General features: G+C 37.5%; 1 pseudogene; it reads right to left on the bottom strand.

Moving 5' to 3' along the window:
• Positions 1-8,108: 8,108 nt before the first annotated feature.
• Positions 8,109-9,426, bottom strand: LOC101701074 (la-related protein 4-like; annotated as a pseudogene).
• Between the last annotated feature and the right edge of the window lie 388 nt (positions 9,427-9,814).

The raw sequence follows: 9,814 nt of genomic DNA, 5'->3' as shown, positions 1-9,814 counted from the left end.
CTAGTTGAACTAGAATGAACACTCACCCTCATCAAAGTAATACTGGGAAAAAAGTCAACAGTTTCACATAACTCACAGGCATCATCATTTAGATACAAACCCTAAATCTGCTATAATAAAATAAAGAGTAAGTACAGACTGTGAATATATATTATACTCATGCACACGCACACATTCTTTCCTATATATCCCATCAAATGGGAACTGTTACATGTAACAAGGCAAGTTATATTAAAAATATTATAACTTCAAACAAATTAAAAACAAGCCATGTCTTTAAACTTCTATAATGTCTAGAGAAAAAGAAAGAATATATTCGTTTCCTTCAAAAAGAAAACTTCCTTCTTGTGTTTCAGTTAGAATCTTTAGGGCCAGGGGTTTATAGTTCACTATAGAGCCCTTGGATAGCATGTGGTGAGGAAGGCCCTGGGTTTGTTTGATCCCCAGCACCACAAACAAAACAAAACAGAATCTTTTTAGATATTTAGAACTGGTACGACTAACAATAAATCACACAAGCATACAAGTAATCTGAAGCTACACCTGTGATACACTACAAAAAAAGCAATGTTTCATTTTAAATGCAGTAATTAAGTATATAATCTTTACAAGTGATTTTTGCAAAAGTTTATTCTCTTAAATCCAATGCATTCACAGGGTATTAACATTTTAAATGTTTGTCATTTCCACCAACTGCAGAATTATCCAAGTAAACCAAAATCACTTTATCATAGATGTAGGCAATGATTATTAATTCTTTTTTTAAAGAACCTAAAGTCCAAAATTTTAGCCCAGATAGTTGTATTGTGCATTTCACCTTGTAGATGATTTTTAAAAATAGTGTGTAGAAATGAATAGTTTCAAACTATGTAAATATATTATGCCCCATTATCAATCCACTAAATCAAAAGCAATTGCCAAGCTGAATAAGTTACAAAGAAATAATAATTCTGACTTGAACAGAAATGTGCAGTGTTTTCAAAGCTCTTAACAGTTACCTGTTATGCCAAGCGAGCCAAGAAATCATGGAACACCGGGACAAAGACAGAGTTAAAAACTGAAAGGAGTTTATTCACGCATGTAGACTCCACCCTCTAGGAGAAGTGAAGCCCGGAAGCAGAGGACAATACAGCTTTTATAGGTAACTCAAACAAAGAAGCTCAGGGAGAGGTCAACATGTCCTTCAACCAGTTGTAAATTATCTTTCACAACCCAGCTATCTTGTCAAGATAGGACATTCTATGGCTACAAGGTTCGGCAGTTACAGGGAGGCACCAGGTACCATCTGTTCTCAGGGAGCGATAAAGCATACCTACAGAAGCAGAGTGAGTGGTTAGAAGGGTGGTTACAAAAAATACTTCTTTAAGGGAATTCCAGCACTCTGTAAGGGGAGTGGTATGAGGGGAGTTCATTCGCAGGCCAAGATGGCTTTGCTTAGGTTTACTTTTGGCCTCACATTACCCACTAATATAATCTCCAAAGTTTAACCTAGAGTTGGAAGATAAGTTTCACAGTAATCTCATTTTAACCTCCTTCACATTCATTTTAATATATTACTAAGATGTTTATATTCTATGTCACAATGGAGCTTTCCAGAGATCACAATTTACAGTTTCAATTTGTACACATGTAGCTCGCTAACATAAGAGACAGTTACTGTACAAAAGATCCCTAAAAAGAAAAAATAAGACCACACCCTACACAGAACTCTGAATGTGGTATGATTTAAAATAGATTAATGCAACATGACTTTTAATATTTTAGTAACTTTCTAAATACCTGCATGTAAAATTGCCTATTTAGTATGACAGCTATAATTTTATTCATTGAGAAATTGTGTATTAATTTCCTTCAATCATTTCCACCTTATCTCAAACTCTCTTTGACTTGCTTTATCTGATGCAGTGAATTTCAAACTTTTTATGAAAAGGAGACTGAAGGAAAGCAATAAACTATAAACAGAAAAGAGTTCTCAAATTAATCCTTTAAGGCTCCCAGCCCAGAGGAAGGGGCTTCTGGGCCGCTGTTTCACTGATCTCACCCCTGAGGAAGGGGCTTCTGGGCTGCCATTTCACCACTCCGAGCCCAGAGGAAGGGGCTTCTAGGCCAACATTCCACCACTCCCAGCCCAGAGGAAGGGGCTTCTGGGCTTCCGTCCAACCTTTACCAGGGCAGAGGAGGTGAGTTGTGCAGGCACCAACAGCAATCCCCCATCAAAATGAGAAGACACGTAAACAAGCCTCAAGAACAGACTTCCAGATCACCTACAACAACCCCAATGGGAAAGGAGAAGGAACACTCTGATACACAATCACCTGGACTCCCTGAACTGGCAACAAAAGAGGATCTGGAAAAAATGAAATCAGAAATAATTACTCACATAACAGCAGAGATTGTGCCCCTAGTGCAAGACATGATTAATAAATCTAGAAAGGACACAGATAAAAAAATACAAGAGTGGAAGAACATGATGGAATCCCAACATAGGAAACAAATGGAATCCATAAAACAGATACAAAGAGATTTCCAGGAGATTAAAAACTTCGTTGAAAGTCTACACAGCAGAATGAACCAATGTGAGGACAGAATTTCAGATATAGAAGATAAAATTGCAATTAATGACCAGAAAAAGAAAAATTGCTTTAAAATTGTAAGGGACCAGGAAAAATCAATCCAGCACCTGCTAGACGATGCAAAGAAGAATAACATAAGACTGACTGGAGTCAATGAAAAAACAGGAGAGAGTGCAGATGACATAAAAAAATTGTTCACAGAACTAATGGCAGAAAACTTCCTAAGCAGGGGGAAAGAACTTGACATATAGATAAGTGAGGCATATAGGACTCCAAATAGCCTTGATCAAAAAAATCTACACATAGGCATATAATTGTTAAGATTCCAGAAACCCAACAGAAGAACAAAGATCTACAAGCAGTGAGAGAAAAGAAACAAATCACATACAAAGGAAAGCCCATCAGAATCACAGTAGACTTCTCAACTCAAACCGTGAAGGCAAGAAGAGCTTGGAGTGACATATTTCAAGCCCTAAAGAAAAACAGTCTCCAACCCAGATTGATGTACCCTGCAAAACTATCTTTCAAAATTAATAGAGAAATAAGATACTTGGCATGACAAAGAGCACCTTAGCAACTTCATGAATACCAAACCAGCACTACAAAATTTTTAGATAATATCCTAGGAACAGACAATGAGGATCACAACCCCAGGAAGCCCAGCAGAATGAACCCATTGGGCGCGACAAGAAATTAAATGGAAAGGGGGAGAATCCAACAAAAACAAAAAGTCATGAAAATGATAAGTCAGTACATATAAGTTATAACCACCAATGTTAATGGTCTCAATTCACAAATCAAAAGAAATAGACTGGCAGAATGGGTCAAGAAGCAAAATCCAACCACATGCTGCATACAAGAAAAACACTTAATTCAAAAAGAAACCATAGATTGAAAGTTAAAGGGTAGAAAACAATACTCCCTGCAACATGAACCAAAAAAAGCAGGAGCAGCTATCCTCTTTGCAGATCAAGTGGATTTCAAACCAACACTGATTAAGAGAGACAAAGAAGAATACTACATCCTTGTAAAGGGAAGAATCCAAGAGGAAGAGATGACAAACATAAATATCTATGCACCAAACACTAGTGCTCCCAATTATATAAAACAAATACTAAAGGACATGAAAAGTCATATATGCACTAATACAATTGCAGTGGGGGACCTCAACACCCCACTGGCACAAATAGATAGATCAACTAGACCAAAAATATCAGTAATGAAATACTAGAACTCAATCGAACTCTTGAACAAATGAACTTAACAGATGTTTACAGAGTCTTCCACCCCACAAAATCAGAATACATATTCTTTTCAGCTGTACATGGGTCATTCTCTGAAATAGACCACATACTCACACATAGAACATGTTTAAGTAAGAGCAAAGGAATTGAAGTTATCCCCTGTATATTATCAGACCATAGTGCAATGAAATTGGAGATCAAAGGCAAAAGAAACTGCAAAAATTACATAAACACATGGAAACTGAACAACACACTTCTGAATAACCAGTGGGTCACAGAGGAAATTAAACAAGAAATCAGATAGTTCCTACAATCAAATGACAAAGACAATACAACATATCAGAATCTATGTGACACAATGAAAACAGTCTTACGAGGGAAATTCATAGCAGTGAATACGCATATTAGGAAAACAGAACGAGCCCAATTAAACAACCTGATGCTGAACCTCAATCTTCTACAAAAAGAAGAGCCGGACAAACCCAAAGCTCATACAAGGGAGGAAATTATAAAGATCAGAGCAGAAATCAATGTAGTGGAGACTAAGAGAACGATACAAAAAATCAATGAAGCCAAGAGTTGGTTCTTCGAAAGAATCAACAAAATTGACAAACCCTTAGCCTACCTTGTCAGAAAAAGGAAAGAAAAGGCCCAAATCCATGCAATTAAGAATGAAAAGGGTGAAATTACAACAGACCTAGCAGAAATCCAGAGGATCATCAATACCTACTTCCATCACCTGTATGCCAATAAGATGGAAAACACAGAAGAAATGGACAGATTCCTACATACGTATGAATTACCAAAGTTGAATGAAGATCTAAAAATTCTAAACAACCCATATCAACCAATGAAATTGAAAACGTAATTAAAAGCTTACCAACTAAGAAAAGCTCAGGTCCTGATGGTATCAATGCTGACTTCTACAAGGCATTTAGAGAGCAACTACTGCCACTACTGTTTAAACTCTTCAATGAAATTGAAAGGGAAGCAATACTCCCTAATTCTGGAGCGGGGATTTAGCTCAGTGCTTCCATCACCTGCCTTGCAAGTGCAAGAACCCAAGTTCGATTCCCTGTACCAAAAAAAAAAATACTCCCTAAATCATTCCTGGAAGCAAGCATCACCTTGATCCCCAAAGCAGAGAAAGACCCAACTGAAAAAGAGAACTATAGGCCAATCTCACTAATGAACACAGATGCAAAAATTCTTAATAAGATAACTGGCAAATAGAATGCAGAAGATCACCAAGAAGATCATACACCCTGATCAAGTCGGATTCATCCCAGGGATGCAGGGATGGTTCAACATGCACACATCAATAAATGTAATACAGTATATCAATATAGCCAAAGACAAAATCCATATGTTCATCTCAATAGATGGAGGAAAAGCATTTAACAAAATCCAACATGCATTTATGATAAAAACCCTACAAAAAATTGGAATAGATGATCTCTACCTCAATCTAATAAAAGCCATCTATGAAAACCCAACAGCCAATATCATACTAAATGGTCAAAAACTGAAATCCTTCACATTAAAATCAGGAACAAGACAAGGATCACCACTCTTGTTCCATATAGTTTTAGAAACATTAGCCAAGGAAATTAGACAAGAGAGAGAAATAAAAGCAATAAAGATAGGAAATGAAGAAGTCTGGTTGTCATTATTTGCTGATGACATGATACTCTGTATAGAAGACTCCAAGAACTCCACCAAAAGTCTTCTAGACTTAATAACCAAATTCTGCAGAGTAGCTGGATACAAGGTCAATACAAAAAAATCAATAGCTTTCCTATACCCAAACAATAGACTCGTTGAGAGAGAAATAGGGCAAACAATTCCTTTCATAATAGCATCCAAAAAACTGAAATACCTAGGAATCAACCTAATGAAAGAAATCAAAGACCTCTTCTCTGAAAACTATAGCACTCTGAAAAGAAAGATTGCAGATGATATCAGAAAATGGACAGACATCCCCTGCTTCTGGGTAGGAAGGATCAATATAATGAAAATAGTCATACTTCCAAAAATGCTATATAGATTCAATGCATTCCCAATTGAAATCCCAGAAGCATACTTCATGGACCTTGAGAAAACAATCCAAAAATTCATTTGGAATAAGAAGAGACCCAGAATAGCCAAAGCAATTCTAGATAACAGAGACATGGCAGGGGGTATCACAATCCCCAGCTTGAAACTATACTACAAAGCTACTGTGATAAAAACAGCATGGTACTGGCAAAGAAACAGACCTGAGGACCAGTGGAACAGATTAGAAGATGCAGAAACAACACCAGACACACTCAGCCATCTCATCCTTGATAAAGGAGCCAAATACCCTCACTGGAGGAAAGATAGCCTCTTTAGTAAATGGTGCTGGAAAAATTGGGTTTCAACTTGCCAAAGATTAAAACTTGACCTACATCTTTCACCATGCACTAAACTATAATTGAAATGGATTAAGGGTCTAAATATTAAAATAGAAACGCTGAATCGCCTGGAGCAGAGGTTGGATAGAACTCTTGAAGACATTGGTGTAGGAAAAGATTTGATGAACAAAACCTCAATTGCTCGTGAACTAGCACAAACAATCAGCAAGTGGGATCTCTTCTTATTAAAAAGCTTCTGCACAGCAAGAGAAACCACCAGCAGTGTGAAGAGACAACCCACAATGTGGGTAAAAACTTCACCTGCTGTTCCTCAGACAAAGGTCTACTATCTCAAATCTATAAAGAACTTAAAAAAATCAGACCTCCCAAATTTAAAGACCCAATCCGAAAATGGGCATTTGAAATGAACAGACATTTCTCAGACAAACAAGTAGAAATAGCAAATAAACATATAAAAAAAGTTCGACATCACTGGTCATTTGAGAGATGCAAATGAAAACAACGCTGAGATTCCACTTCACTCCAGAAAGAATGGCTGCTATCATGAAATCAACCAATAACAAATGCTGGCATGGCTGTGGGGAAAGAGGAACCCTGCTCCACTGCTGGTGGGAGTGTAGACTGATGCAACCACTGTGGAAATCAGTATGGAGATACCTCAAAGAACTAGGACTGAAAGTCCCATTTGACCCAGCTATTCCCCTGCTGGGGATCTTCCCCAAAGAATTAAAAGAATCATACTACAGTGATATATGTGCACCCATGTTCATAGCAGCACAGTTTGTAATAGCTAAAACTTGGAAACATCCCAAATGCCCATCAACTGGAGACTGGATTTTAAAAAATGTTCTTTTTTTTATAAAATGGAGTACTACTCAGTCATAACAAATAAGAAATTAGAGACATTTATAGCTAAATGGATGCACCTTGAGGCCATACTAAGTGAAATAAATAGGATACACTTGTGTAAATACCAAATAGTTTCTCTAGTGTGAGAAACTGAAAGTGTAAATAAGGACTAAAATGTATAATAGATAATGTGAAATAGGAAGAAAAGGGGCAAAGGAGAATGGGAAGTGGGAGGGATAGGGGAAAGGAAAGAAGGGAATGGAATTAATATGAGAAAATGAAAAAATGGAAACAAAGTCCTTGTAAATAGGGAGCAATGGAGTGGTTGAAGTGAGAGCAGGGGAAGGGGGAAAAATAAGGACCAAGATGGGTTATGTAAAGGTGCAAATTTCCAATGATGAATGTCATTATATTGTATACCTAAATTTTACCAGTAATATAAAATTAAAAAATTAACCTTTAAAATTTTTCTCTTCAATACGATTTAAAACTTAAAAAGCAAGTTACAAATTATTAAAGGGGGGGTTGGACCTACCAATCTGGGATTTAAATTTCTAAGTATGAGAACAGAAAAATAAAATATTTCATTGAATTCTGAAATTTAGAGCAGTTACATGATTTGACCAGACTGATCAAAGCGTTCAGAAATTTACAATTCATTAGGTGGTTGGTTATTTTGCTTTTGGGAATGGGCAGTCAAACAACAGAATGACAAATTAGGTGACAAAAACTTGTGTCTCCCATTTTTGGGGGAGGGGTGTGTAAAGCATAGGACAGTTCAAATCTTGAAATCCATTTGACCTATTTAGGTAATTAATAAAATTTTTAATAACCTCATTCTTTCTTTGAGTATCAAACAGATTGCAAGTCACATCTCCAAGTACAATCGGTGCTTGTTGAATGAAATATTAGTAAGGTCAAAAGGACAAATTAAAAAGGACACGTTAAATTTCGAACTAAAAAATATCTACCCAAATATTACATTCAGTTTTCAAATTGTTTACTGACACGACAACAGACTTGGCTGAAGTCACTCTTGCATACACTCACACCCAGAACAGGCACCCTAACCACCGATCTGCTTTGCAACACAAGGCCATATAGTCAAAATTGGCATTCTCTAAGCCAAACTTTTTATGCAGTTCAGGTGCAAAGTTCCTTGAAGTAGATCCGTTCAATGGTCCATCCTGCAATGACACAGACCCCTCTGTTGAGTGTTCTGTACCACTGGATGACCTAAAATGAGGCATCACACTATTTTGGGGGAATGGCTGACCCATATTTATAGCAGCAGCATTTGTTTCATAAGATCCTGCTGAGTTAAAGCCATTCACAAAATGACCACTGGGGAAGGGAGCCAGTGGTGTTCCAAAGTAAGGCGCAGGACTTGGAAACCAAGAATGAGGCACAATAGTATAAACTGGGTATTATTGGTGAGGATTATATACAGGCTGCATAAATACTGGTGAGGCATACTGTGCTTGAGCTTGAATGGGCTGACTATGCATACTAGAATCCATTAATTGATAACCATTCTTAGCAAAGAATGTATTGATGGCTTTTATCCTTGCCATGATTGGCTTGCCCTGAAATATTTTAACTTCTTAAGTATTTAAATGGCTGCTGTGCATCAGTGTCTGACTGGAAGTTGATGTACTAGTGGCTATTGTGTGCAAACTCACAGCTTATCACTGGCGCAGTTTTCATTTTTGAACAAAGCTTTCACCTCCTCTACTGGTGTTGTTTCAGGAATCTCTCTGAGAATCCCAATACGTTTATGACTCGGTCTCACTTTCTCCCCTTTCTCATCAACTTGTACCATTGGAGATGATCTCAGCACTTCAAGAATTAGATCAAGATCTGTGGTCAACTTTTTTATTTTTTCCATGTTGGCAATTGTCCATATTGGGACGAACTGATCACTATCCATTTGGGATATCAAGGAAAGATCCTTTGTTAAATTTTCTTGTGAAAAACGGAATTCTAATTGTTTCTTCAGGCATTCTCTCATATCTTCTGTAGAAATTGCCCAACTGCTTTCTCCAGAAATGTCATATATTTGGTAACTCATATCTTTGGGTCCTAAAATCTTTCCCTCAGTTGGTTCTTCAATGCCAGTAGTATTTCTTGTGGTTTCACAAGATGGAGAATACATTATTTCATATTCTTTACACATATCTTCTGAAAGCTCTGTACTGCCCACAGTCTGAGACCCTGACGTGGCTGCTATTACATGCCAAGAATTTTCAGTTCCATGAGTTACAGGAATGGCATCAGGATTTCCAGGAGGAATTTCTTGCCATACTTTAGATTTGGATTGAAACGAGTCCCTTTAGATATTACCTGCTCCACGAAGAGCAACATATTTTCCTCCACTCTGCCCAATCGTTCCCGTCACCGCAACTCCAATTGGTTCCCCTGTTTCCTGATTCTTGAGTTTGGTGACCCCTTTATGTGGTGCTGCTTTTCCCCAAAGTATTTGTAGATTTTGGGAATACTCATCTTGGGATTTGAGATCCTGTTTGCCTACAGATGACATTTTTGGTTTTTTGTGGCATGCATACTCCTTAAGAGTTTGAGAAAGGACAAGGTGTGCTGTTGAGTGGTGTGTTCAAGGGATCCAATCTCTGGGGTTGGAGGCTTCCAGTTTCTCTTGGGTGTAGCCCACCGTTGGTGTCCTTGCCTTGTTTTTCCAACCCCCAAAATTCACAATAATTCTTCAAGCATGGGAACACACTTATGTTATCAACTC

This window comes from Heterocephalus glaber, unplaced genomic scaffold (assembly GCF_053883595.1).
Source record: "Heterocephalus glaber isolate CG9 unplaced genomic scaffold, H.glaber_assembly_v1.0 deba00001729, whole genome shotgun sequence".
Taxonomy (NCBI): domain Eukaryota; kingdom Metazoa; phylum Chordata; class Mammalia; order Rodentia; family Bathyergidae; genus Heterocephalus; species Heterocephalus glaber.
The sequence above is the reverse complement of the archived record's forward strand: the minus strand, read 5'-3'. Positions and strand labels throughout refer to the sequence as shown.